An 8,193-nucleotide genomic window follows, 5' to 3' on the forward strand; every position below is an offset into this window, starting at 1 on the left:
AATCCAATGGGATTGCGGAAAGGAAAAAACCGTACTCTAACAGATTTGGTTAACACCATGTTAGATGTTTCGGGTTTATCTAAGGAATGGTGGGGGAAGGCTATATTGACTTCCTGTCATGTCCTAAACCGTGGTCCAACCAAGAATAAAGAGATTACCCCTTATGAGGAGTGGGAAAATAAAAGGCCAACACTCTCGTACCTACGAACTTGGGGTTGTTTGGCTAAAGTGAATTTGCCAATCACCAAAAAGCGAAAGCTTGGACCAAAAACCGTGGACTGTGTCTTTCTTGGCTATGCTGCCCATAGCATTGCTTATAGATTTCTTGTGGTGAAATCTGGAGTGGACGACATGAATGTTGGCACCATCTTTGAATCAAGAGATGCTACATTCTTTGAGGACATATTCCCTATGAGAGATATGCATGGCTGATACGTCTCCGACGTATCGATAATTTCTTATGTTCCATGCCACATTATTGATGATATCTACATGTTTTATGCATACTTTACATCATATTTATGCATTTTCCGGCACTAACCTATTAACGAGATGCCGAAAAGCCAGTTGCTGTTTTCTGCTGTTTTTGGTTTCAGAAATCCTAGTAAGGAAATATTCTCGGAATTGGACGAAATCAACGCCCAGGGGCCTATTTTCACACGAAGCTTCCAGAAGACCGAAGAGTCAACGAAGTGGGGCCACGAGGCGGCCAGAAGGTAGGGCGGCACGGCCCAAGCCCTGGCAGCGCCGACCTGTCTCCTGGGCCCCTCGTGTGGCCCCCTGACCTGCCCTTCCGCCTACAAATAGCCTTCGTCGCGAAACCCCCAGTACCGAGAGCCACGATACGGAAAACCTTCCAGAGACGCCGCCGCCGCCAATCCCATCTCGGGGGATTCAGGAGATCGCCTCCGGCACCCTGCCGGAGAGGGGATTCATCTCCCAGAGGACTCTACGCCGCCATGGTCGCCTCCGGAGTGATGAGTGAGTAGTCTACCCCTGGATTATGGGTCCATAGCAGTAGCTAGATGGTTGTCTTCTCCTCATTGTGCTTAATTGTCGGGTCTTGTGAGCTGCCGAACATGATCAAGATCATCTATCTGTAATGCTATATGTTGTGTTTGTTGTTATCCGATAAATAGAGAATACCATGTTATGTTGATTATCAATTTATATCTATGTGTTGTTTATGATCTTGCATGCTCTCCGTTACTAGTAGATGCTCTGGCCAAGTTGATGCTTGTAACTCCAAGAGGGGGTATTTATGCTCGATAGTGGGTTCATGTCTCCGTGAATCTGGGGGAGTGAGAGAAACCTCTAAGGTTATGGATGTGCTGTTGCCACTAGGGATAAAACATTGATGCTATGTCTGAGGATGTAGTTATTGATTACATTACGCGCAATACTTAATGCAATTGTCTGTTGTTTTCAACTTAATACTGGAAGGGGTTCGGACGATAACCTGAAGGTGGACTTTTTAGGCATAGATGCATGCTGGATAGCGGTCTATGTACTTTGTCGTAATGCCCAATTAAATCTCACTATACTCATCATAATATGTATGTGCATGGTCATGCCCTCTCTATTTGTCAATTGCCCAACTGTAATTTGTTCACCCAACATGCTATTTATCTTATGGGAGACACACCTCTAGTGAACTGTGGACCCCGGTCCAATTCTTTACATCTGAAATACAATCTACTGCAATACTTGTTCTACTGTTCTCAGCAAACAATCATCATCCACACTATACATCTAATCCTTTGTTACAGCAAGCCGGTGAGATTGACAACCTCACTGTTTCGTTGGGGCAAAGTACTTGGTTTGTGTTGTGCAGGTTCCACGTTGGCGCCGGAATCCCTGGTGTTGCGCCGCACTACATCTCGCCGCCATCAACCTTCAACGTGCTTCTTGACTCCTGCTGGTTCAAAAAACCTTGGTTTCTAACTGAGGGAAACTTACTGCTGTACGCATCACACCTTCCACTTGGGGTTCCCAACGGTCGCGTGCTGTACGCGTGTCAAGCTAAATTTCTGGCGTCGTTGCCGGGGAGATCAAGACACGCTGCAAGGGGAGTCTCCACATCGCAATCTCTTTACTTTGTTTTTGTCTTGCTTTACTTTATTTACTACTTTGTTTGCTGCACTAAAACAAAATACAAAAAAATTAGTTGCTAGTTTTACTTTATTTGCTATCTTGTTTGCTATATCAAAACACACAAAAATTAGTTACTTGCATTTACTTTACTTATTTCATCATGTTTCCTCCTAAGTTTGTTCTTAAAGATGTACCGGTAGGCCGAGGGTCTATCCTTGGGAAAGATAATATAGAAGATTTTTTCACTCATATTAGTACGGTTGAAGATTTTGAAGATAGACACCTGGTAGAACTTGCTCCTACTTATGAAATTGCTGTTGTTTCCTTAGTACACGCGTTAGAAGCTAGATTTGTTAATCTTAATCCTGTAATTCAACATATGTTCCTTACACTCAGTGATATGGAAGAAGGAGAAAAGAAAGATTTTGTATTAGAAACCCTTCTTAAAGAATTTGGGGGAATAGCAAGAGAAGCTAGAAAAGTCTTCACCAAATATAATATGCTAGGCTCTTATACCAACTTTGCCAGTACCCTTGAGAAGATGGAAAAAGATAGACAAAAGTACACTAATGAAGTTAATTATGAGGGGGATATTAAAACATCAATACCTTGCAAGCTCTTGGGAATGTGCGAGGCACTAGAAAAGAATTTTGATTGGATTGTTCCTGAAGATTTGTTTGATGAGAGTAGCAAGCCTAAGGGTAATGAAAAGAGAGCCTCTGAAACTCACATAGAAAAGATAAAATGTATAGTTGAGAAAACTCCACACCCCGCTGTAGATGCACCATCCTTCGATAATACTTGATACACACTTTCTGCGCCTAGCTGAAAGGCGTTAAAGAAAAGCGCTTATGGGAGACAACCCATGTTTTTACTACAGTACTTTGTTTTATATTTGTGTCTTAGAAGTTGTTTACTACTGTAGCAACCTCTTCTTATCTTAGTTTTGTGCTTTGTGTGCCAAGTAAAGTCGTTGATAGTAAGGTTCATACTAGATTTGGATTACTGCGCAGAAACAGATTTCTTTGCTGTCACGAATCTGAGCAAAATTCTCTGTAGGTAACTCAGAAAATTATGCCAATTTACGTGAGTGATCCTCAGATATGTACGCAACGTTCATTCAATTTGAGCATTTTCATTTGAGCAAGTATGGTGCCTCAATAAAATTCGTCTTTACGAACTGTTCTGTTTTGACAGATTCTGCCTTTTATTTCGCATTGCCTGTTTTGCTATGCTTGATGGATATTTCGATTCCATTGACTTTCAGTAGCTTTGTGCAATGTCCAGAAGTGTTAAGAATGATTATGTCACCTCTGAACATGTATATTTTGATTGTGCACTAATCCTCTAATGAGTTGTTTTGAGTTTGGTGTGGAGGAAGTTTTCAAGGATCAAGAGAGGGAGATGATACAATATCATCAAGGAGAGTGAAAGCTCTAAGCTTGGGGATGCCCCGGTGGTTCACTGATGTGTGTGGTTGACACGTCCGTTGGGAACCCCAAGAGGAAGGTGTGATGCGCACAGCGGCAAGTTTCCCTCAGTAAGAAACCAAGGTTTAATCGAACCAGTAGGAGTCAAGAAGCACGTTGAAGGTTGATGGCGGCGGGATATAGTGCGGCGCAACACCAGAGATTCCGGCGCCAACGTGGAACCTGCACAACACAACCAAAGTACTTTGCCCCAACGAAACAGTGAGGTTGTCAATCTCACCGGCTTGCTGTAACAAAGGATTAACCGTATTGTGTGGAAGATGATTGTTTGCGTAAAACAAGAAACAAGATTGCAAAGAGATTGTATTTCAGTATAGAGAATTGGACCGGGGTCCACAGTTCACTGGAGGTGTCTCTCCCATAAGATAAACAGCATGTTGGGTGAACAAATTACAGTTGGGCAATTGACAAATAGAGAGGGCATGACCATGCACATACATATTATGATGAGTATTGTGAGATTTAATTGGGCATTACGACAAAGTACATAGACCGCTATCCAGCATGCATCTATGCCTAAAAAGTCCACCTTCAGGTTATCATCCGAACCCCCTCCAGTATTAAGTTGCTAACAATAGACAATTGCATTAAGTATTGCGCGTAATGTAATCAAGAACTACATCCTCGAACATAGCACCAATGTTTTATCCCTAGTGGCAACAAAGACATCCATAACCTTAGAGGTTCTTGTCACCCCTCCAGATTCACGGAGACATGAACCCACTATCGAGCATAAATACTCCCTCTTGGAGTTACTAGCATCAACTTGGCCAGAGCATCTACTAATAACGGAGAGCATGCAAGATCATAAACAACACATAGACATAACTTTGATAATCAACATAACAAGTATTCTCTATTCATCGGATCCCAACAAACGCAACATATAGAATTACAGATAGATGATCTTGATCATGTTAGGCAGCTCACAAGATCCGACAATTAAGCACAATGGGGAGAAGACAACCATCTAGCTACTGCTATGGACCCATAGTCCAGGGGTAGACTACTCACACATCACTCCGGAGGCGACCATGGCGGCGTAGAGTCCTCCGGGAGATGAATCCCCTCTCGGCAGGTGCCGGAGGCGATCTCCGAATCCCCGAGATGGGATTGGCGGCGGCGGCGTCTCGCAAGGTTTTCCGTATCGTGGCTCTCGCACCGGGGGTTTCGCGACGGAGGCTTTAAGTAGGCGGAAGGGCAGGTCAGAGGCGGCACGAGGGGCCCACACCATAGGGCCGCGCGGCCAGGGCAGGGGCCGCGCCGCCCTAGGGTTTGGCTGCCTCGTGGCCCCACTTCGTCTCCTCTTCGGTCTTCTGGAAGCTTCGTGGCAAAATAGGACCCTGGGCGTTGATTTTGTCCAATTCCGAGAATATTTCGTTACTAGGATTTCTGAAACCAAAAACAGCAGTAAAAACAAAGAATCGGCACTTCGGCATCTTGTTAATAGGTTAGTTCCAGAAAATGCACGAATATGACATAAAGTGTGCATAAATCATGTAGATATCATCAATAATGTGGCATGGAACACAAGAAATTATCGATACGTCGGAGACGTATCAGCATCCCCAAGCTTAGTTCTGCTCGTCCCGAGCAGGTAAAACGATAACAAAGATAATTTCTGGAGTGACATGCCATCATAACCTTGATCATACTATTTGTAAAGCATACGTAGTGAATGCAGCGATCAAAACAATGTATATGACATGAGTAAACAAGTGAATCATAAAGCAAAGACTTTTCATGAATAGTACTTCAAGACAAGCATCAATAAGTCTTGCATAAGAGTTAACTCATAAAGCAATAATTCAAAGTAAAAGCATTGAAGCAACACAAAGGAAGATTAAGTTTCAGCGGTTGCTTTCAACTTGTAACATGTATATCTCATGGATATTGTCAACATAGAGTAATATAATAAATGCAATATGCAAGTATGTAGGAATCAATGCACAGTTCACACAAGTGTTTGCTTCTTGAGGTGGAGAGAAATAGGTGAACTGACTCAACAATGAAAGTAAAAGAATGGTCCTCCATAGAGGAAAAGCATCGATTGCTATATTTGTGCTAGAGCTTTGATTTTGAAAACATGAAACAATTTTGTCAACGGTAGTAATAAAGCATATGTATCATGTAAATTATATCTTACAAGTTGCAAGCCTCATGCATAGTATACTAATAGTGCCCGCACCTTGTCCTAATTAGCTTGGACTACCGGATCTTCGCAATGCACATGTTTTAACCAAGTGTCACAAAGGGGTACCTCTATGCCGCATGTACAAAGGTCTAAGGAGAAAGCTCGCATTGGATTTCTCGCTATTGATTATTCTCAACTTAGACATCCATACCGGGACAACATAGACAACAGATAATGGACTCCTCTTTTATGCATAAGCATGTAACAACAATTAATAATTTTCTCATATGAGATTGAGGATATATGTCCAAAACTGAAACTTCCACCATGGATCATGGCTTTAGTTAGCGGCCCAATGTTCTTCTCTAACAATATGCATGCTTAACCATAAGGTGGTAGATCTCCCTTACTTCAGACAAGACGAACATGCATAGCAACTCACATGATATTCAACAAAGAGTAGTTGATGGCGTCCCCAGTGAACATGGTTATCGCACAACAAGCAACTTAATAAGAGATAAAGTGCATAAGTACATATTCAATACCACAATAGTTTTTAAGCTATTTGTCCCATGAGCTATATATTGTAAAGGTGAATGATGGAATTTTAAAGGTAGCACTCAAGCAATTTACTTTGGAATGGCGGAGAAATACCATGTAGTAGGTAGGTATGGTGGACACAAATGGCATAGTGGTTGGCTCAAGGATTTTGGATGCATGAGAAGTAATCCCTCTCGATACAAGGTTTAGGCTAGCAAGGTTATTTGAAACAAACACAAGGATGAACCGGTGCAGCAAAACTCACATAAAGGACATATTGTAAACATTATAAGACTCTACACCGTCTTCCTTGTTGTTCAAACTCAATACTAGATATTATCTAGACTTTAGAGAGACCAAATATGCAAACCAAATTTTAGCATGCTCTATGTATTTCTTCATTAATGGGTGCAAAGTATATGATGCAAGAGCTTAAACATGAGCACCACAATTGCCAAGTATCACATTATCCAAGACATTTTAGCAATTTACTATATGTATCATTTTCCAATTCCAACCATATAACAATTTAACGAAGAAGAAACTTCGCCATGAATACTATGAGTAAAGCCTAAGGACATACTTGTCCATATGCAACAGTGGAGCGTGTCTCTCTCCCACAAAGTGAATGCTAGGATCCATTTTATTCAAACAAAACAAAAACAAAAACAAACCGACGCTCCTAGAAAAGCACATAAGATGTGATGGAATAAAAATATAGTTTCAGGGGAGGAACCTGATAATGTTGTCGATGAAGAAGGGGATGCCTTGGGCATCCCCAAGCTTAGACGCTTGAGTCTTCTTAGAATATGCAGGGGTGAACCACCGGGGCATCCCCAAGCTTAGAGCTTTCACTCTCCTTGATCATGTTGTATCATCTCCCTCTCTTGATCCTTGAAAACTTCCTCCACAGCAAACTCGAAACAACTCATTAGAGGGTTAGTGCACAATCAAAATATACATGTTCAGAGGTGACACAATCATTCTTAACACTTATGGACATTGCATAAAGCTAATGGACATTAATGGATCAAAGAAATTCATCCAACATAGCAAAAGAGGCAATGCGAAATAAAAGGCAGAATCTGTCAAAACAGAACAGTTCGTATTGACGAATTTTATCGAGGCACAAGACTTGCTCAAATGAAAATGCTCAAATTGAATGAAAGTTGCGTACATATCTGGGGATCACTCACGTAAATTGGCATAATTTTCGGAGTTACCTACAGAGAAAACATCCCAGATTCGTGACAGCAAAGAAATCTGTTTCTGCGCAGTAATCCAAATCTAGTATGAACTTTACTATCAACGACTTTACTTGGCACAATAAAACACTAAACTAAGATAAGGAGAGGTTGCTACAGTAGTAAACAACTTCCAAGACACAAAATAAAAACAAAGTACTGTAGTAAAAACCATGGGTTGTCTCCCATAAGCGCTTTTCTTTAACGCCTTTCAGCTAGGCGCAGAAAGTGTGTATCAAGTATTATCGAGAGACGAAGTGTCAGCATCATAATTTATTCTAATAATAGAATCAAAAGGTAACTTCATTCTCTTTCTAGGGAAGTGTTCCATACCTTTCTTGAGAGGAAATTGATATTTAATATTACCTTCCTTCATATCAATGATAGCACCAACGGTTCGAAGAAAAGGTCTTCCCAATATAATGGGGCAAGATGCATTGCATTCAATATCCAAGACAACAAAATCAACGGGGACAAGGTTATTGTTAACGGTAATGCGAACATTATCAACTTTACCCAAAGGTTTCTTTGTAGAATGATCAGCAAGATTAACATCCAAATAACAATTTTTCAGCGGTGGCAAGTCAAGCATATTGTAAATTTTCTTAGGCATAACAGAAATACTTGCACCAAGATCACATAAAGCATTACAATCAAAATCTTTAACCTTCATCTTAATGATGGGCTCCCA

This window comes from Lolium perenne, chromosome 3 (assembly GCF_019359855.2).
Source record: "Lolium perenne isolate Kyuss_39 chromosome 3, Kyuss_2.0, whole genome shotgun sequence".
NCBI classification, from domain to species: Eukaryota; Viridiplantae; Streptophyta; class Magnoliopsida; order Poales; family Poaceae; genus Lolium; species Lolium perenne.